The sequence below is a fragment of the Sprattus sprattus genome, assembly GCF_963457725.1.
Source record: "Sprattus sprattus genome assembly, chromosome: 5".
In the NCBI taxonomy this organism is placed as follows: domain Eukaryota; kingdom Metazoa; phylum Chordata; class Actinopteri; order Clupeiformes; family Clupeidae; genus Sprattus; species Sprattus sprattus.
In genome coordinates, this window is record NC_137924.1 from 41,587,837 (window position 1) to 41,609,921 (window position 22,085).

Genomic DNA, 22,085 nt, shown 5'->3' on the forward strand with positions numbered 1-22,085 from the left:
AAAAACCCAACGCTGGCATACAGATGCTTTATAGCCCCTTTGTAGTTATGATGAGGCACATCGATATCGTTAGTTTTGTATTTAGGCTACGATGCACACAACTAGGCTACTCATATTTTCTTGTTACGAATTTGTCAGCTTGGTAAATGCAAATATAGCACCACATTTGCAACGCATAGCTGAGATGTAAGAATTCATTGATCGATGTCTGTGTTCTGACAGTGCACTTTTAGAAATAACATGATAAATAACGTTATTAGGCACAACGCAATTCAATAGGCTACTGTTTTAAGGCATATGATACATTCACAGGATTTGAAGCAATACAAAATAAAAAGACCATATTTGTTGAAGGGTGATGATGGTTTTAGTGACGACCGTAGTGGACGTGGTGGCGATAACGACAATGTGGGAGCGAAATAATTGGTTCATTTGGGCTTTACGGCCTAATTGAATTCGGCCTAAAGCATTGAATACATCACTAAAATTGCCTATATGTTAGGTAGGTAACGTCAGTGGAATCCTTAATATAAGCAAAACAAAGGGCCGGGTGAATACAGAACTATCGTCTTTCACTGTCAAATTTGCATCAAGAATGTGAGATGACTAGGCTTATTACTTGAGTTGGCAAGACACACACAGTAGCCTGCAGTGGTGGTTAAAGTGCGCGTGCACACCAAATCAAACGCGCGTGCTGGTCAGCCACAGTTAGCCTTCCTTCTCAGTGAGAGAATTAACTTACCAAGAGGTGAAAAACAGGTTTCTGTTCCGCATATCTCTTTTAAACTATATACGTATTATCTTTTCTTACGGTAATTGCCAAGAAGCAATAGATAATATTTACATGCTAATTCAGAAACTTTGTGCTTTCATATGGGCTTTTGAGACCATATCATCTATCGCACTATCACTTCTCAAAGAAAACACGTGAAGGACTATTATGGCATGGTATGAATATAACTAACATTCAGATAGTTAGGCTACCTGAGTTCATCCACTTTGTGTTGAAGACATCACACAAAACAGCACCCTGGCCGGTAGCCTATTGGATATATCCGACCTGTACCATATCAGGATGTATTATATTTATTATTTCTAGTTTTACATCAGTTGTGTATTTTTCTGCTGTGGTCTGCAGCAGATGAGTATTTATCCGATCTACTATTTCCCACAGCACATACTTTTCCTCATAACATATTTGCAAATTTTGTATTGCTGTCTATCATCTCTAAGGTCCTGCCAAATGTCTCCCAGCAACTGATCCTGAGATAGCCTACTTGTGTAATATTATATACTGTACAATTTGTCTCATATCTCTAATGCTCATTTCTACTCTTGTGGATCACACTAAATTTGAGGTGCTGGTCATCACACATACAGGCATGTTTTTCATGCTTTTGTACATCTAAGTTATTTATGTGCCCAGGTCAGGTCTACTATGAATGCCTACAAACGGAACTTTATCCCAGGATCAAATATTTTGTGGAATAACAGTGTTTAGGCCTCTGAATCTGATCCATGATCATAATTGACAGTAAATACCTTCTGAAAGGAATATGCTCAGTGTACATTTAGAGATGAACCTATGAGTAATTGTCCCTTCATTATATATATATTTTTCATGTTTTGTTTTACAGTTCAAAAGGAGGCAAAAGTATGACAATGCGTAAACTGTTCCATGTGCTGAATCAATGTAAGGGTTGTCTTATTTTATTTGAATACATCTGTTTTGTTTTCTAATTGTTAAAAACATTTTAGAAAAAATAACTGTCCATCCACTTAACAGTGTCCAGACCCTGACCTCATAGAAATGGAGAACAGATGAGGATGAAGAGGGACAGCTGATTCCAGACCCTGACCCCATATAAATGGAGAACAGATGAGGATGAAGAGGGACAGCTGATTCCAGCCCCTGACCCCATATAAATGGAGAACAGATGAGGATGAAGAGGGACAGCTACCAGTACCCCCCTCATTGTGAACACCGTTACCTAGGTACAAGTACTGTATATTAAATATCTTTTACGCACATCTAGGACAAACTTGTCTTGCTTTCCTCAAAGGAAACTGACATTGTGTTTATAGTTTAGAACAGGCATTCTCAATCTTGCTCCGGCTCCCCTGCATCTTTCCTTGACTGAACTCATCAGTAGCACTCTTGATTAGGTAAATACAACTGATTTAGCTGATTTAAGAGCATTTTAATTATACCCATTTCAATCAGGTGTTCTTGGAACACGGAAAGATGTTTTGGAAAGGGTTTCAGTCCACGGGAGGCTACAGAAGCCGTATTCAGAACTCCTGATTTATAACATTTGAAAAAAAGAAAATCAACTGTTGAAAACTGTGTATATAGTATGTGTGTGTGTATGCTGAATACATTTAGTCACAGTCATAGGCTTCAGGACAAATTAGTTATGGCCAAAATGAAGTGTCACACGTAGCTGTGACACACATGCTTGCGTTCCACTCTCTGCTGCTGTCCACGTCTCTGTTCCTCTACAGGGTTCTGAAGGATGGCCACACCAGTGCCCGGCGTCGTCACCTGACCCCCCCCACGTACCCCCATCTACGTGGCAGAATCACTAGAGCGTGCTGTCATTTCGGTATGAATATAAATTAGGCTAACACACTAACCTTTTTGCTGCCGTTTCCCTTTGAATTCAATCAAGCTGTTTGAACTGAAAGCTTCGGTTTGTGTCGTGTTGGTCTACTGCAATGACTACTTCATAGAGGAATTTTAGATCAGGGGGGAAGGGTTGAGGGGTGTTTTAAGAAAAAAAGGATTAGGCTGAGTCTGGTACATTTATAAATGCACAGTATTTTTTACTCTACCTATTAGCTCTGCTGAAAAAGTCTGACCTGAAGCAATGCACCACCGTTAAATCAGATTATTATAATCTCCCTCCACGGCTTGCGAAGTTTCATATTTGAGTGGTGAGATTTCTTTGTCAGGTCAGGAAGGGCAAATGCTGATGCTGCTCCATATAGAAAATATCAGTATGAGCTTCAGTTACACTTAAAATGTAGTCACAGTCCTGCATAGCACTATTACCGCTGGCCATTTGAGGATTGAATCCCTACTTAGGCAGTCGAATTTAAGCAGTTTCATTTCACAGTATTGCAGAGGGGCATCATCACACTAATTTGATAATATTTATGAGAATTTAAACCATCAAATTCTCTCAGCCTTCTCATCTTCTATTGCAATGACTCCACACCCCTGTTTACTGCAGAAAATGGAGGTGATGAATCCATTCCCGAACACTCCGGAGGAATTCTTCTGCAATGGGAGAAACTGCACGGTGCTTCAGGAAGACTGTCAACCAATTACTGATGAACAAGCACTGAGACATGCTGCACATAATACTTGAACAAAAAAAAATATATATATACTGGGGTAGAAGAATACAGATGATGCATATATATGTAATTTGGGGCCATTAAGGTTGAAACCCTTACATGACAAATTGAAATTCTATGTATTTGTGAGAGTGAGACCTACTGCTGACATATAGAGCATCCCACACAAACCAGCACTGACAGACTCATATGTTTCACACACTTACCCTAATCCCCATTTCACCTTCTTTTCTGCACTTGAGGAAGCTAAAGTGTGTCGCACAGACTGGCAAGAGAGAGTTGCTAGTGTGATGAATTGAATTGTGTTGCGCTGGGGGAGTTTCAGCTGCGTGGTGGTTCTCTCCCTGCTTCAACATGCCTTTCAGTCTCTCGTTGTCCTCTTTCTCATCACCTCCTCTGTGGCCTTGTCTGTCTGCAGTGTATTTGCATACCTGTTTGCCCACGACAACCCTGTTTGATTGCTATGTATTGTTGCTGTCGGCATAACCGTAAAACAGAAGAACCAGGTGATGGAGGGTTGCATTCCCTGTTAGTGTATTATTGGATTCTTGTGTAACTGACGGGTCTGCTTATCGGGTTGGTTTTCAGCTTAAAAAGTTTCTGGTGAATAATATGAGAACCCTCAATGACCTGGAATCTTCACACACTTTTTTGTGGTCATGTGTTCCCTGTGAATAGGCACCCTCTCCCTCCATTTTAGACACAAACGTGGAAAACTCTTCACTTTCTTTTGCGGTGCACTGATTGGATGGTAATAGGCAGGTAACATTTGTCATGCAGAGAGTTTGATCTTGAAGTTCCCCCCTACACTGCGGTAGGCTAGAGTTAATAGATTATTGACAACATGTATTCCTGGCTGGCTCCTTTAGGATTTGGATGAGTGTATTGGTCAGTGCTTTCAGGCATTGGATAATGCATTGCTTTTCTGATGTAAGAGGTTGAGGGGAATTTTAAAGATCATGTTTCTGCTTTGCCATTCAGTTCTAGTCATTTAGGTTTCTGTATGTCCGTTTCTGTTTTGGTGTAACACTTTGAAAGGCTCCACGAAAACAGTACATATTTAATTATTTAAAATGTCCATAAAATAATTACCTTAATAATGTTTTTAATTATAGGGAGATTCACAGCACATACAATGTAGTTCCATGTTATTCAGTGGACTTAGTTAGCATTTTCACTTTTCTTGTTCCAACAGAACTAAAAACATGATACATTTTTCAACCACTTATGGCTAGCTACCATCTAACCGGTGCACTTCAACTGAAATAATCAAATTAGAAGAAAACTAACATGAATACGTACTCTGTTGACTTGTGGCAATGGCTGATGATAACACTAACACCTTAATAGACTAATCGCATATCTTAGAGGACTAACATCTATCTCTCTCTCTCTCTCTGTGTGACGTCCTTTTTCCTGTGAAGTGGGCTGCAACACCTTTCCTCTTCTTTTGCTGTCGTCTTGCTAACACTGATTTAACAGCTCTTTTTCCTCTTCCCTCTCCAAAATACTAATGACGCTTAACACCACTAACACAGTTGCTTATGAGCATCTTACTGTAGAGCGCATCTAACTCTTGCTCTTACTGTAGATCGCATCTAACTCTTGCTTGGTGCTACAGCTGAAGGTGAACATTCTCAGAACAAGAGTGGCCTCTGAGATGAAGGCATTTTCTTTGGTGTTCCAGCAATGTTGTGAGAATGTTTCTGCTCAGCTTGTTCTCTTCATGACTGTCTGTCTATGCACTTAGACTACCCTGCATCATTCTTTCCCAGTGGTTCTCCTTCTCTCTGTGTGTGTGTGTGTGTGTGTGTGTGTGTGTGTGTGTGTGTGTGTGTGTGTGTGTGTGTGTGTGTGTGTGTGTGTGTGTGTGTGAGGTGTGTGCCCGTGTGTGTGTATGTACTGTGAATGTTGCATGAGACAACGGGCTCTTGGAATACTGTATGTAGAACTAACCCTCGCCAGGGCAATCCTGGTCTGCTAACCAGAACTAACAACAATTAACGAACAAACTAACTAACCTTGGTGCACCGCAGTCTTGCTGTGTCTGACCATTTAACATCTTCTGCCACTAATCATGCCTCCTTAATTGCATCAACCTCTCAGATTTTTTCTTGATATCCTTTCATAAACTGCAATACGTTGGGTGTTTGTGTGTGTGTGTGTGTGTGTGTGTGTGTCTGTATGTGCGCGTGCGTGAATGTTGGCTGATCTGCGGGTATTATTTGTCTGCTCTATAGGCACGTACTTTGGGTGTGCGATACCAAATAATGGTACATTCTCATTAGAAGGCAATTTGATTGTTCGATTCGATTGCATTTCTCCCTTGTTCTTGTGCCTTGTCCAACGTTCTTCATTGTCCTTCCTGATGGACTGATGTCTGCCAACAGTTGTGCTCTTACTAACTTACTCTCCCACTGTAGTATGTGCCTGCGCTTTGAGTTGCTTCTGACCTAGGAAACAATGACTAACCACTAGCAGAGTTATCTGTGGTCGAGGTGTCTTGCTGAGGGTCATACAAGTCCCCTTTCACTGCAAAAATAGTCATCCACGTTGAAATCTAAATGTAGTTGCATTTTCTAATGCTGTTGTTTTAATAATATTAATTTGGTTGTTAAATGTTAAGTCATTTACATGTATTTAAAGACCAAACAGTCCTGTAGTTAAAGGAAACCTCAGCAGGATGTTTCTGTGGCAGCCAAATTTAACAATGTACACATCAGTGGTCTCACACACTAAACACAGGATTACAGTTAGATTCCTACTGATCTTCATTATCTATCATTATCAAGCTGTGATGCTAGTCTTTGAAGGCTCCATATATTACAGAAACTGAAACACAAAGTGCATTGGGTGATTCAAGTAATGTGAACATACCCTTAGCCCCCCATAGCCTGAGGTGGTAGACCAGTCTAATCAATGACCAGTAGATGCTGTAGCGCTTGAATGAATCAAATACCTGCAGGACACAGAGTCTCCAGAGAACAGGCTGCGAAGCTCTGCCGTAGGGCATTCCTTAAGCTCTGATCTGGCATTCTCTGATCCTCACTGCAGACTCCTGCTGTTTTAATGTGTGTGTGACCTTCAGGATGCTAAGAGCTGATGCTAGTGTTACATGAATACATGCTATGCTGAAGTTCCGCTCCTTCTTAGTATGGGAAATGACACACTAACTTCTTAGGCCTTACTCATGCTGTCAGTTTGCTTTGCCAAATGCTTCCTTTCCCTGGTACTAACCTGTCCTTGACCTTACACTTCGCCGTGTCTCCTTTTCAGTGGAATGTGACTTGCATTTAATACTCTCTAACATGCTAAGCCCTGTCTGAACTAGCACCACAATCTACAATCTTTTATGGTTCATGCATGCTCTTAACAACGGATTCAAATTGAAAATACCATCATTTTTTAAATCTAATCAGGTCTTATGCCCATAATGTGAATTTTGTATTGGAACAGTTGTCAAATGCATACAGTACTATTCATGTGGTGATGTAATTTGAGTTTGTGATCCTCCTTGAGAATATGGAATAACTAACTGGTGGACCTTTTAAGACTTACCCTAAGCCTTAGGCACAACTTAGCATTACTAATTCAGCTGGATGAGCATCACTAACAAGACTAACCTAAATAAAAACTAACAATCAATTAACAACACACTAACAATTCGAATAAACTAACCTGAATGGACAACTGTGTGAAAATGTGACTTGAATGTGAGTTTCCCAATGACTATATGCTGATTTCAAGTCCAATCAATTTAATAACCAACATATAATTTGTCTTTCAAGCCTTCCAAATTGATTTCTGGGTAAATCAAAGACATTTAGAACAACTACATCTCAACATTTAAGCTCTCCATAGACAACTGTACACGCTGCACTTGATGGCCTAGTGATACCAGAGCTTGTGTAGTTGTGTTGTTGATCATCTTGTAAAAGGTCCTTGCTAGTTCCCATGACAATAATTTTGTCTGCTTAAATGGTGTTACCTTGAAAAAGGACTTTTTCCTCTTGTACTTGAAATCAACACAAGTCTGGTATCTGGACAAAATCTCTACGTTGCACAGTGGCACTAAAGCATTAATTGAAAGTAATTCCGCTGGGAGACGAATGGTTTGATTTTTGGCATGAAGGTGTTTTCTTGGTTGTGTTTGTATACCCTTTGAAAATAAGAGTCTTCGAGTTACTCACAGCATCTTTCTTACAGTATTAGATTGAATGTGGTCTGCATATCTGTGTGAAAGTTGTTGGATGTACGTATGTCAGTCGCCACACACACACACACACAAATACTTTTCACCTATGCATTGCAGCTCATGCCATCTTCACATTAAATTACAACCTAAACCAACAGGGTATGTCTCACTCTCACACATGGTGTTATGAGTTTAAAAAGTATGACATAAGTGAACTGTGAAACTAGAAATAATGTCACCACTGCTCAAAATATGTCTTTTATATGCAAGTAAACTTGCTTCCTTCAATATATTTTATCCTGAGGTTTGAAAACGATTCTGGTACATTTATCTTTGCTCAACTAAGCATCATTATTAGAGAGGGGTTATTGTAGAAAGATACTCACTTCCACCCAAATGTGTAATATGCTTTCTTTGTGTAGATATCACGGCTGAGGAAAACATTTGCCTCTAGGAATAAAAGTTGAGTTGAGTGCTTTTTAGGGGTGTAAATCACACCCATCATGGCGATTCGATTCAGTATCGATTTCCTGACCCAACGATTCGATTATTTTCGATACTCATGAATTCACCACGATACGATTCGATTCGATTCGATTAATTTGAAAAGTTGTACTCCACCTAGGCCTATGACAACCTCATTCACTGAAAAATAATAATGCCCCTGTTATAGATTCTGAAAGGCCTTGCATCAAAAAGTACTGTACAAAGTACAAAGTGTTAAGTAACAAAAATAGGCCTATACCACATTCACTATAGAATAACAATACTCAACAAAATCAGTGCAAAAGTGCACTAGCAGCAAACGGTAACAAAAAATAGGCCTGTAGTTAATTCAATTTAAAATGACAATGCTCCACAAAATCAGTGCAATGAGTGCAAATGTGCACTAATAGCAGCAAATGGTAACAAAAAATACCCCTGTAGGCCTACTTCATTCACTTAAAATAAAAATACTCATCAAAGTGCACTAGCAACAAAAGTAAAAAAAAAAAAAAAAAAAAATTTTTTTTTTTTTTTTTTTTTTTTTTTTTAAACCGATACTCTTGCGGACGTATCGATGCATCGTATCGTCGGCTGTTGGATCGATGCATCGATGCAAAACGATTCTTTTTTACACCCCTAGTGCTTTTGGTCCCCTGATTACAGTAATCAAAGTGGTTCAATTATGACAGCAACTTTCATGCAGAGAACACTCAATATCAATCAAATCTACGACCCTGCAGAATAATATCCCCTTATCAACTTTCATCCCCGTCAAGTCCTCTAATCCAGTGAAAATGCCAATCCATTGACCAGTAATTTATGAATGCATCGCAGAGTAATGGCCTAAATAAGCCATTCTTGTTGGCGAATGTATCAATCTTAAAAACACTGTTTTGTGGTCAGATAGTTTTATTTTAGATACTATGGTTGCCATTTAATTAGATAGAGGCCTATATTTGATGTGGTTGACAGAAGAACTTTAGATATTTTATGATTTTATTTACAGTGGCAAAATGTAGACGTGTTATTGATATTAATATTAGATACAAGATTACAATGGCCATGATGGTAACATTAGCTAAGCGGCACACTAAAAGACTTTGAAATCCTGGTACGTGCACGGCTCATACATTCATCACCTCGACACATGGAACTACTGCACTCTAGTGGTTGATCTTTGTAACGACCAGAGCTACATTAAAACTGCGTGTCTTCATTTTGAACTGTGCTATAGGTAGTTACTTTTACACATTTAGAGGATGGAAGATTGAAGAATTTGAACATATTTAGATTGCTAGTATATCTGCCAACCCGATTTACTTTTTGTGAATAACGAAACAGGCTAGGATGCCGACATCTGTAATGCATTTATTTCCTGTCAGACTGACGGAAGGCTTTGCCGACAATGTTTTGACAGCTTCGTATTTTCACGCCTATTTGTCGGAAAGAACACGTTGGATCAAGGCCAATGATGCTGTTACCGCTGCTGATGCTACGTGCCCTAATCCTGGCGACTTCCTGTCTCGGTTATGTTGCTCTCTTTCTGTCCTGTTCTGATAAAGACAACAAAAGCCAGCAGTGTGAAGATGGCCCAAATACCCAAGCCTGCTCCTCACTCATGACAATAAGCCAGTCCGCTGTACTGTTTGGTAGGTTACACGAAAGTCCATCGGTCCTCAATTGACAATAAAGTTGTCATTAATCAGGACTTCTGTTATGGGTTGTCCGTCAACACAAACTCACGTGAAAAGCACATCAAAACTCAGGAGGAAACCACGACAAAATCAAACAATTTCATAAGTAGATATGCACAAAGTATAGGCCTACAATGCTTAAATAATGCAATGTAGACTCTACCTTTGAACTTCAGCTCTGTTACACAATAATAAGCCTGGCAACACTACAGTTTTCCTTTAACAAAGGAATGGCATTTGGTATCACACTGTGGCCGCAGGTGCGCTTGTTTGCATATACATGCAGTTGAGTATTTTCATAGTGAAGAGCCTTAACCATAGGCCAGCCATGGCCAAGGACAGGGACTTGGCCATTTTAGGTATACACAGGAAATATGTTAAATTCCTTGTGCTATTAGTTGGGGACACCGCAAAGTACTCATACCCAACAGCCTATTATAACTACATGGTGCATTACAACCATCATACCAATACTTAATAGTACAAAAAACAATACAGACTAATGTGTTGAGTGCTGTATATTAAAGTCTCATTTGAAAGACCTTGGGCATTGTGAATACATCTGACTCATCCTTCCCCTCCAGAGAATCTTTGGAACATTAGAATTCATTATGTGACTAGTTTCTTCCAGTCAGTTAGATTTGTTAGGCTTGGACCTAAGTGATCTGCAATTCAACTTTTTTTCATAAATCTCCTCATCTGATAACTCTATATGCCTAAGGTCTTGATTTTTCCCCCAATTAGATGTAAAATGGTGAAAACACACACATAGGCATACCCTTACCTTCAGTCTAACAGTTACAAACATTGTATTCCTTTTATGGTAAAGCACATGGAAAGCTAAGACTTTTGTTGTGTTTCCTTCTGCCATTGCAGACCATTGCAGACAGGTAATTTGCCCTCATAATAGGCCTTCTATTTTTTCCTGGACCTTGCTACTAGGTATTCTGCATGCACAATTTCAATTTAATACTTACACAAGCGCCATTCTTGTCTGAAAACATTGTTGGATTGAACGTAATAAAAAAATGATCTGGTCTAACAAGACAACCATAGCCTGAATTTAACAGTTTATTCTTATGTTAGAATAAACATTTTATGCATTACAAATTGTACTAAAAAGCTATGAAATATGTTTAATGGACACATCATTGTACAACTTTGACAAGGACAAAGGCACACCAGAAAAGTATGCCAAGAAAAAACGCGTGCCCATTACGTGCAAATACAGTATTCAAACCTGGTCAAAGTAATTTTATTGTTGATCATCAGAGACCAAATGGTGGATAGCATTTACCATAGCCTGAATTTTTTTTTTGTAAGAGTAAACATTTAATGTGTTACTAATTGTAGTAAAAAGCTTTGAAATATGTTTAATGAACACTTCATTGTACAACTTTGACAAGGACAAATGCACACCAGCAAAGTATTGTTTTACGTGCAAACACAGTATTCAAACTGGTCAAGGTAATTTTATTGTTGGTCATCAGAGATCATCTGTTGTAAAATGGTGGATAGCGTTTCTGTCAGTAGATCCATGGTCAATACAAATCTGCAATACAATGTTTGTTACTTTAAAATGAACTGTGCCCGTTTTTGTTCTCTGCATTGAAATAGAAAATAAAGATTAGTTTAGGAACAGAAATGTATGTGCAGTCATTCTGTCATTCATTCAATGGATCAGAAGTATTTAGTGTTCATAGTTTGGTCCACTAGCATACTGTGTAACCATGGTACCATGTTGGCACAAGGGTTGGGAGTGAGTAGTAAAATGTTATGGAGTTACGTACGTAAATAATAAAAAAAAATACATGTACTTGTATTCCATTACGGTTACTGCGAAAAGTATATGTAATTAAATGACAGTTTTTAATAACAATGTTGGTAATTACAAAGGGGTAATAGCCGAATACATTCTTTTCGGTGAAAAGCTTTAAAACTTATGATAGAATATAACCTTCATTCTGTTGCTTTGCATCTTTTCGCTGTCTAGTGCAGTATCCACTCAAATTGAGCGTTGTTTTCAAATTATCAAAAGTAATCTAATGTAATACGTTAGATTACTTTGATGAAGTAATTAAAATACTTTAATGACTAATTTGATTATTAACAGTAAAAGTAAAAGTAACCTTCTCAACTCAATACACCGCCCAAAGCCCACCACCACTTGGCAAACTGTAATATAAACGCTGTGTGATGTATTCAAACTGTATGATAGAAGCTGTGTGGTGTCTGGGTAAATGGTAAAACACTACTTATTAGAAAATATTAGTGACGCATTTTAACAAAAGTTAACAATATAATACCACAGTGCTGTAGAGAATGACATGAAAAGATATAGCAATGAAGAATTTGTAGGGATAGGCGCGCTCTACTTCAAAACAAGTATATATATGCGTTTTCGGGTGCGAGTAAAAGAATGTAAACTATTGGTAGAATGAAAACCGCACTCTCAAGCTTTTCTCTTTTAACAATAAGACCAGTTTATTTTAGTACAGACGCGTTTCGGCCTTACGCCATCGTCAGTGTGTACATAGCAATGTACATAGCAATGAAGAAAAACATCGCTTAGAGCACTAACGGCTACATTAGCCAATGCTATGAAAAGACACACATAGATGAGGGCCACACTTGCACCTTAGAGTGAGAAGACTGATGTGTTGTAAGGTCTACATTTGCCTGCAGGTAAATGAGGATGAGCGTGTGATCTCTGGCTCAAATGGCTCAACACAGATAGCGGTTACTTCAGTTGTGGCTGAGTTATAATGTGTATCTGATAATTTCGTATAGTTTCTATGTCATTTGCATTTTGTCACACGCTCAGTTCTTTGTGTAAACTGTTGGATAGTGACACCAGTATTCATTAGTATGGGTTCAAAGTGGTTCTCCCCAGGTATAAAAAATACACTGAAGCATACTTATAGTATATTCTATATACTTATACTATGCACAAAATGTATTTATAATTCTTCTGTAGAGGTTGCAGGATGTTGGAACACTGATTGTCTTTTATATGATGGATGGTTATCTGTTTCCATAGCTTCTCTAGTGTGATACCCAGGGTCTGACACACATATGGGCTCCAGTCTGATACCCAGGGTCTGACACACATATGGGCATTCTGCACCGATGTCTCCAAAAAAAAACATTTGAGCATTTCAATATTTTAAGGTGTTGGTAGAGAATAAAATGATGAAGTTCCATTGAATTAGGGAGCTTATGAATGAAGTGCTAAAGCTTAAAGTGCCAGTATAGGAAATAATGCTACATGGCACGGTTGTTACGGATTGGAGGTGGGGTGTTGAACTCAACGCACGACTCAGACACAAGGGGTAGAATGAAGAATAATGGTTTTACTTTCGAGGGTTCGATACACAGCACAAGCAGAATAACAAGGGAAGGGCGTGAGGAGACAGACACGAGGGGACAAGGGTAAACAAACACAAATGACAGCCTGGACTCATGGTAACATCATACATAGCAATATATTGCAATATAGCAATACACAAAAATATATAAATATTTTTGGAAAATAAAATAAAAGTGAGCAGATTTTCATAACAGATCAATGTCATAGTGTAAGAATACATTATAAGGGTTAAACTATCCAATATTTTTCAACAGTTAGCAGTAAGAATTAACCATGTCAGTTTATTTGGTTCAGACCTTGAATATCCGTATGCTTAATCATCATCAGTAGCATATATCTCATGGTTGAGGAGGTTGTCTCTGTCCCAGCCGAGAGCAGGCTCCACACACTGCTCACCAGGTTGTCATAGTGAAACTCACTATTTGGGAGGTCCTTCTCCTGAAATAAAAAGCCACATGTGGTCTCACATCAGAGGAGTTTACTCTTCAGTCCTTGCTGAAAAAAGACTGTTTGTCAAGTTAGCAAGTGAGGTCCTCTAGTGGAGAAGTTCTCCAACTACAGGTTCATGTGCATGCATGAGGTTCATACGGAGCAACACCTTGGCTCTCATTTAAAAAAAAAAAACGTTTTCCTTCTACATTTACATTTAGTCATTGAGCAGACGCTTTTGTTTAAAGCGAAGTACAAGGGAAAGAACAGACAAGTTATTAGCAATAGAGACCTAGTGTAACAATAAATACTACTTTACATAAGAGAAAGAAAAAGAAGTGCAGGAATGTAACTGCTTTAAAAGTTAAGCACTAGTCCAACAAAGTACCAGTTAGGAAGTGTAACGTGCAGGCTCAATGCACGCAACATAAAGGGGAGGCCACGCTGGTTTTAGAAGAATAAATATTTTATTAAAAGGATAAGGCTTCTTCAAAGTAAAAGGAATGCAAAAGTGTGGTGCAATTCAGTATTGTGAGGAGTAAACCAAAGTGTCGTGCAAAGTCAGTTTAGGGGTAAACAAACGAAAAGATAACGAGATCAAATCATGGCAACAAAGAACCAAACACAAACCCAAGTTCCTACGAACAACCAAAGAACAAACACGCCAAAGAGCCAAAAATGCCGGGAGGACCAGAGCAGCCTTGACTGCCGGCTGGTCATGGCTTATGTAGCCCAGCTAATCAGGAAGCCACCTGTCCTCAATCATCCAAGCTGATCAGGAACACACCTGTCCTCAATCACCTACTGCAGAGACAGAGAGGTGGAGAAAAGCAGGCAGAGATAACAGGCATGACTCATAGGGCGGGGCCTAGACCCGCCAGGGTCGTAACAGAAGGGAGGTGCTCTCTGAAGAGTTGGGTCTTCAGAAGCTCCTTGAGGGTAGAGAGGCACACCCCTGCTCTGGTAGTGCTAGGCAGTTCGTTCCACCCTTACAAGAGCATTTAGGTAGGTGGAAGCAGAACCAGCAAACACTCTGTAGGCAAGCATAAGTGACTTGAACTTAATGCGAGCAGCTACAGGCAGCCAGTGAAGCTCAGTGAGTAGCGGGGTGACGTGTGCCCTCTTTGGTTGGTTGAACACCAGACGCACCGCCGTGTTCTGGATCATCTGTAGTGGTTTCACCACGCTTGCCGGCAGGCCCGGTAGGAGGGCATTGCAGTAGTCTTGAAAGAGCGGCCTCAAGTAGTCATTCAGTCCTTTAATCTTGTCCTGCTTCTGGTAAATTGAATGCTGTAATGATTTATCCTTGCTACCGGTTCCAAAACTTAAAGAACTGGTACTAAGGAAGGCAATATCAGCAACAAAGATCAAAGACTGGGTATGGTTTTCAGGTTTTGCAAACACCACTAAACAATAATTCTTTGTCGTCTATTTCAGTACAAATTCGATTATGTTTTGTCCCAGATGATCTCTTTGCTTATTAATTATTGTTAGCACTATCATTATCTGATCTTCCTCTTGATCTTAAACATTTCAGGTAGGTCTAAGGGTAACTACTGACCACCTAATCCATCAACCAGGAATGCATCATTCTGCAAAAAAAAAAAAATCCTTTATTAATTGTATAACTTTATTATTATTTTTAACGGCCAAAATGTTCCTTTATCCAAGGTCAGCACTTTACCTGAATCATTTTAAGGCCTCTATGTAGTCCTGGGGAGTGGAGTTTGGATCCGGGTGCTTCAGTCGAATCTCTGCCTGATTTTTCACATAATCCTGAGTCTTCTGCAGCAACGCAAACAGTTTATTGTGCTTTCCAGGAATGTGCTTGACAATTTTAGGAAAGATGTTGTAGAGCTGGAAGAGATTGTATAACAACATTGGGCTGTAACTTTCTCCCACTCTAAAGAAACTTTAAAAGTGGACTCTAGGTGAAACACTGCATATACATAAAAGAATACTCTTGACAACCTAATCACTTAATATCACAAACTCGAAAGGCTTTCAGTATAATTATATGTATGCTTTTCTCTGTATGACTGTCTCATGTCACGGCCCGTCCTGGTTCACGACCCATGCCTGTTTTTGGACTCTGTTCTTTGCCTAGTGTTTTGGAGACTTTTGCCCATCTGCCTATCTGTTGCTAACCTCTTTTGTAATACCACGTGAGTCAAGTCAAGTCCCTTTTGTACCACTGCCTGTGTTTTTGCCTACCTGTGTACCAACCTCTCTGCCTGTTTTTGACGACTGGATTTTGCCTGAACCTTACCTGTACCTCTGCTGTGAAGTTTGGATTTTTGCATTCCCTTTTGACTTTTCTGTTGCCTGCTGCTCCTCATTAAATACTCCTCTAACGTGCCTTTGTCTGCTGTTGAGTTCACTTCTTTTACCTGTCCTCACCGGCCCTGACAGTACAATCTGACCATGGAGAACTCGGCGGACATGGAGCGACTGCAGGCTGCTGTGGAGAGGCAGGGAGCAATGCTAGGATCCCATCAACAGGAGATTGGCCAGGTGAATCATAATCTTTTGGCGATGATGGAAAGATTCAACTCTCTGTCTATCCAGGTACAGCAACTACTGCCCAGCCCCTCTCTGGTGCCCCAACCACCAGGCCCTGCTCTTCCACCTCCCCCCTCTCCCTTCAGAGAACCAAGGCTTCCTCCACCGCAGCCATATGATGGTGACCCTGGTACCTGTCGGTCCTTCCTCTCTCAATGCTCTCTCTCTCTGGAGCTTCAGTCTCTTGCTTTCCCCACAGAACGCTCCCGAGTGGCTTATGTCATCACGCTCCTTACCGGAAGAGCTCGAGAGTGGGGAACGGCCTTGTGGGACGCTGAGGATACGTGCTGCTCAAGCTACAGGGCTTTCACGGATGAGATGAGAGTTTTTGACCGCTCATTTGCCGGCAGAGAGGCAGCAAGAGATCATGGAACTTCGCCAAGGATCACGGTCAGTTCATGATTACGGCATAGAATTCCGTACATTGTCAACCTCGTGTAATTGGAATGATGCCCTGTTTGACGCATTTTTGAAGGGTTTGTCTGATCCCATCAAGGATGAGTTAGCCTCAAGGGAGCTGCCCCCAGATCTGACTAGTCTCATGGACCTGGCAGGCCGTATTGATGCCCGTCTCAGGTTGAGGGGGCGGGAGAAGACCAAGGCCCTTCCTAGAGTGAGTCAGCTCCCTCCATTACCTACTGATCCTCCTGAGCCCATGCAGGTTGACAGAGCACAGGTTACCCCTGAGGAACGTCAACGCAGAAGAGACTCTAAGGCATGCTTCTATTGTGGAGAGGTGGGCCATTTTTGTCAGTTGTGTCCTTTAAAAGGAGCTGCCCACCAGCGCAAGTAGGGGGCCTGGCGGGCACAGCCCAGTATCATTCCCCTAGCCATTCCCCTAGCCGGCGCTCCTACCTCACTGTTTCACTAATTCATGGAGACCAGTCACATACCCTGCAGGCCCTCATTGACTCTGGTTCTGACAAGAATTTAATATGTTCAAAGACTGCCAAAGGACTCGGAATTCCCTTATTTAACCTTGACCGACCCCTCTCTGTCCAGACCCTTGACGGCAGCCCTTTGAATCCCATCACCCAAAGAACGGCCCCTGTTTCTTTAAGAATTTCAGGTAACCATTCTGAAGTAATTGTCTTTTATGTTATGGAAAATCCTCATGTTTCTATCGTTCTAGGATTCCCTTGGTTGTCCCTGCATAACCCTCATGTTAATTGGTCCAACAACACCATTTTGGGGTGGAGCCCGTTTTGCCTGTCCTCATGCCTCAAGTCTGCCTTCACGCCTGTCTCTCTTCCCCAAGCGACTGAGTTTCCCTGACCTCTCAAATGTTCCTCATGAGTATTTGGACCTCAAACCAGTGTTTAGTAAGTCTCATGCCGTCTCTCTACCACCTCATAGGCCATATGACTGTCCTATAGAGCTTCTCCCTGGTACCTCACCCCCCAGGGGTAGACTTTACTCCCTCTCCCCCTCAGAGAGGGAGGCCATGACAAAATACATCTCTGAATCACTGACGGCTGGAATAATTCGCCCATCCTCGTCTCCCGCTGGCGCCGGTTTCTTTTTCGTTGGGAAGAAGGATGGATCCCTCCGCCCCTGTATCGACTACCGTGGGCTAAACGACATCACTGTTAAAAATAGGTACCCTCTGCCCATTATGTCGACTGCGTTTGAATTGCTCCAGGGGGTGCAGATTTTTACCAAGCTGGACTTAAGAAATGCCTACCACCTTGTGAGGATGAGGGAGGGGGATGAGTGGAAGACGGCATTTAACACCCCTACAGGCCACTATGAGTACCTCGTGGTCCCGTTTGGTTTGTCAAACGCGCCAGCTGTCTTTCAAGCCCTGATCAATGATGTCCTGCGTGATTTTTTTGAATGTTTTTGTATTTGTTCACCTTGATGATATTTTGATTTTTTCCAATTCCCTTCAGGCCCATAGGCTCCATGTCAAGCAGGTTCTCCAGCGGCTGTTGAACAAACTTTTTGTCAAGGCAGAGAAATGCGAATTTCACAAAAGATCTGTGTCTTTTCTGGGCTTCATTGTCTCTCCCTCCCAGGTCCAGATGGATCCTTCTAAACTGAAGGCGGTGGTTGACTGGGCCACTCCCTCCTCCAGACGGGGTCTCCAACAGTTCCTAGGCTTTGCTAATTTTTACAGGCGGTTTATAAGAGATTACAGTTCCGTGGCTGGCCCTCTCACCGCACTCACCTCCACGAAGACCCCTTTCCAGTGGAATGAGCGAGCAGAAAAGGCCTTTTCTGTCCTCAAGCAGAGATTCACCTCTGCCCCCATACTCACCATCCCTGATCCCTCCCTCCAGTTTGTGGTTGAGGCTGATGCCTCGGAGTCTGGAGTAGGGGCCATTTTGTCAGAGACCACCCAAGGACAATAAGATGCACCCCTGTTCTTTTTTTTCCCACCGTCTCTCTCCAGCAGAGAGAAACTATGACATAGGTCATCGGGAGCTGTTGGCGGTCAAGCTGGCCTTGGAGGAGTGGAGACACTGGCTGGAGGGGACTAGTACTCCTTTTCTTGTGTGGACAGACCACAAGAATCTAGAATACCTCCGGACTGCCAAACGCCTGAATGCACGACAAGCCAGGTGGAGTCTCTTTTTCTCTCGTTTTAATTTTTCCCTCTCGTTTCGCCCTGGATCTAGAAATGCCAAGCCAGATGCTCTTTCTAGGCAGTTCTCCTCCGCTCAGGACCCAGCCCCTCCAGAGACCATCCTTCCTGCTCGGTGCCTTGTTGGAGCTGCTCAGCTGAAGATCAAGGCCCTGGTTCGGGAGGCTCAGGATCAGGAACCCGGTCCAGTCAAGGAATCAAATAACTGTCTCTTTGTGCCTCTCTCAGTTCGCCCACAGGTGTTGGAATGGGGGCACAGTTCAAGAATTGCCTGCCATCCTGGGGCTTCTCGAACCCTGGCATTGATCAGACAGCGCTTTAGGTGGCCTTTGATGAGGAGGGATGTCCAGTCGTTTGTGGCAGCATGTGAAGTCTGTACCAGGAACAAGTCAGGTAACCGGCCTCCGGCTGGACTCCTAAGACCCCTTCCGGTCCCTCACCGCCCCTGGTCACACATAGCCATTGACTTTGTCACAGGTCTCCCCAATTCTGATGGCAACTCGTGCATTTTGACTGTGGTAGATCGCTTTTCAAAGGCTGCTCACTTCATCCCCTTACCTAAATTACCCTCTGCTATACAGACTGCTGAGCTGATGGTCCTTCATGTTTTCCGTCTGCATGGTCTTCCTACGGATATTGTGTCTGATCGTGGACCACAGTTCTCTGCGCAGTTTTGGAAAGCCTTTTGTGGATTAATTGGTGCCACTCCCAGTTTGTCTTCAGGTTTCCATCCTCAGACGAATGGACAGACTGAGCGGGCTAACCAGAAGCTGGAGGTGGCTCTTAGGTGCATGACGTCCAAGAACCCTGCCTCTTGGAGCAAGACCTTACCCTGGGTGGAATATGCGCACAACTCTCTTCCCACCTCTGCCACTGGTCTCTCCCCATTCCACTGCTGCCTGGGATATCAGCCCCCCCTTTTTCCCTCCCACGAGGAGGAGGTTGCAGTTCCCTCTGCTCAAGCGTTCGTGCGCCGCTGCAAGAGGATTTGGTCTCAGGCCAGGACCCAGCTCTTGCGCACCTCAGATGCCTTTAAGAAACAGGCAGATAGGCATCGGTCTGCAGCCCCTGCGTACAAGGTGGGTCAGAGGGTAATGCTCTCCACACACAATCTACCTCTCGTCCCCATCCCGCAAGCTAAACGCCAGGTTCATCGGACCATTCTCAATCACAAAGGTAATCAACCCTTGCTCAGTCAGACTTGCCTTACCTCTGCCAATGCGTCGCATTAACCCCTCGTTTCATGTCTCCCAAGTCAAGCCTCTTGTCTCTAGCCCCCTATCCCCTCCCTCCAAACCCCCTCCTCCTCCCAGGTTTGTTGACGGTGGTGAGGTCTTCACAGTAAGAAGGCTCCTGAAGGTCCGTCGTCGAGGCAGGGGACTCCAGTACCTTGTTGACTGGCGGGGCTATGGCCCAGAGGAGCGCAGCTGGATCCCGGCTAGGTTGATAGTTGACCGCTCCCTGATCACCGACTTCCACCAGCAGTATCCGGAGGCCCTGGCTTGGACGCCTGGTGGCGTTCGTAGGAGGGGGGGTACTGTCACGGCCCGTCCTGGTTCACGCCCTCTGTGATCTGTATCAGTGCTGTTCCAGGTGCTCCGTGCCAGGTTTTCCCTCTGCCCTGTCTCCTGACTGACAAGCGAGGCACCCAATCACTGGTGAATGCTCTGCCACACCTGACTCCACTCCTCTCGTTTGCACGGCTTTAAAAGCACACCAGGACTGACATTCAGTGTCAGATTGTCGCGTCGTTATCCTGAGCCTTGTTGGAGAGACTACCACTGGACTATCAACCAAGCCTGTTCTCGACCCATGCCTGTTTCTGGACTCTGTTCTTTGCCTAGTGTTTTGGAGACTTTTGCCCATCTGCCTATCTGTTGCTAACCTCTTTTGTAATACCACGTGAGTCAAGTCAAGTCCCTTTTGTACCACTGCCTGTGTTTTTGCCTACCTGTGTACCAACCTCTCTGCCTGTTTTTGACGACTGGATTTTGCCTGAACCTTACCTGTACCTCTGCTGTGAAGTTTGGATTTTTGCATTCCCTTTTGACTTTTCTGTTGCCTGCTGCTCCTCATTAAATACTCCTCTAACGTTCCTTTGTCTGCTGTTGAGTTCACTTCTTTTACCTGGCCTCACCGGCCCTGACAGTCTCATGTTTTTCTGTTTACATCAATGTCCTTTGCGATTTCCTGCAGCACTGAAGAAGGGGACCACACCTGATATGTTTGACTTATTTTTCTTTGGTCAAGAGGAAGGGAAAGGTACTGTACATCTACGCTACTCAAAAGACATTAGTTCCATAGCTGAAGCCCCCCTAAAATGTTCTTCAGCCCCCCCCCCCCCCCCCCCAAATGATTTGGCATTATTGGCTTTTTTTTTTTTGGTGATGACATTAAATTAAACGATTGTTTCTCACATGGACACGTTTTTTATAACTCTCAAATGCTACATATGTGCTTGTGTGCGTTCTGGTTTGTAGGTTCCCCCCCCCCTTAAAATTACAATCCAATAGCATAGGACTATCATTAACGATATAACGATGATCTCGCGGAGGCTGTTGCACTGGTTTTCTCACTGCCAAGTAAGGTCTCTTCAACAACATCCAAGATTATAGGCGAGGAGTTTAGCTCAAAGTAAATGATGCATGGAGTGAAATGGTAAGTAAAGGTAGTTACATAATGTGGCTATCTGTAGTTGTTAACGATTGTTAACTGCTTAAATTAAGGTTTCCTTGAGGTAAATTAAAGAGAAAATTGTAGTGGGCTATGTGTACACTAAGCTAGCTAGCTATTTTGTTAGAAACCGTCCCAATGAGTGTGAACGAGCAAATTCGAAATACAAGAAATAACTATCGACACCTCTCCATTCTTTGCATTACGTAATATATCTCTCTAGTATTTCGAAACAATAATATCAGTCCCTATAGAATGTTGTTGTTTATAATCAGTTAATGCTAGTGAATCCTTGTTTGACTTGATTATAGTGAATGCATTGGGTTACAGCCCAATGGTGTTATACAATCTCTTCCAGCTCTACAACATCTTTCCTAAAATTGTCAAGCACATTCCTGGAAAGCACAATAAACTGTTTGCGTTGCTGCAGAAGACTCAGGATTATGTGAAAAATCAGGCAGAGATTCGACTGAAGCACCCGGATCCAAACTCCACTCCCCAGGACTACATAGAGGCCTTAAAATGATTCAGGTAAAGTGCTGACCTTGGATAAAGGAACATTTTGGCCGTTAAAAATAATAATAAAGTTATACAATTGATTTAAGGATTTTCCATTGAATGGTAGATTTGACACTGAAAATCTGATTCCCTTCTGCCCAAAATAAAACAAGTAAATAACTCCAAAGTTGACACTGTCAGGTCCATTCTCCTAGCCTGGCCATTACC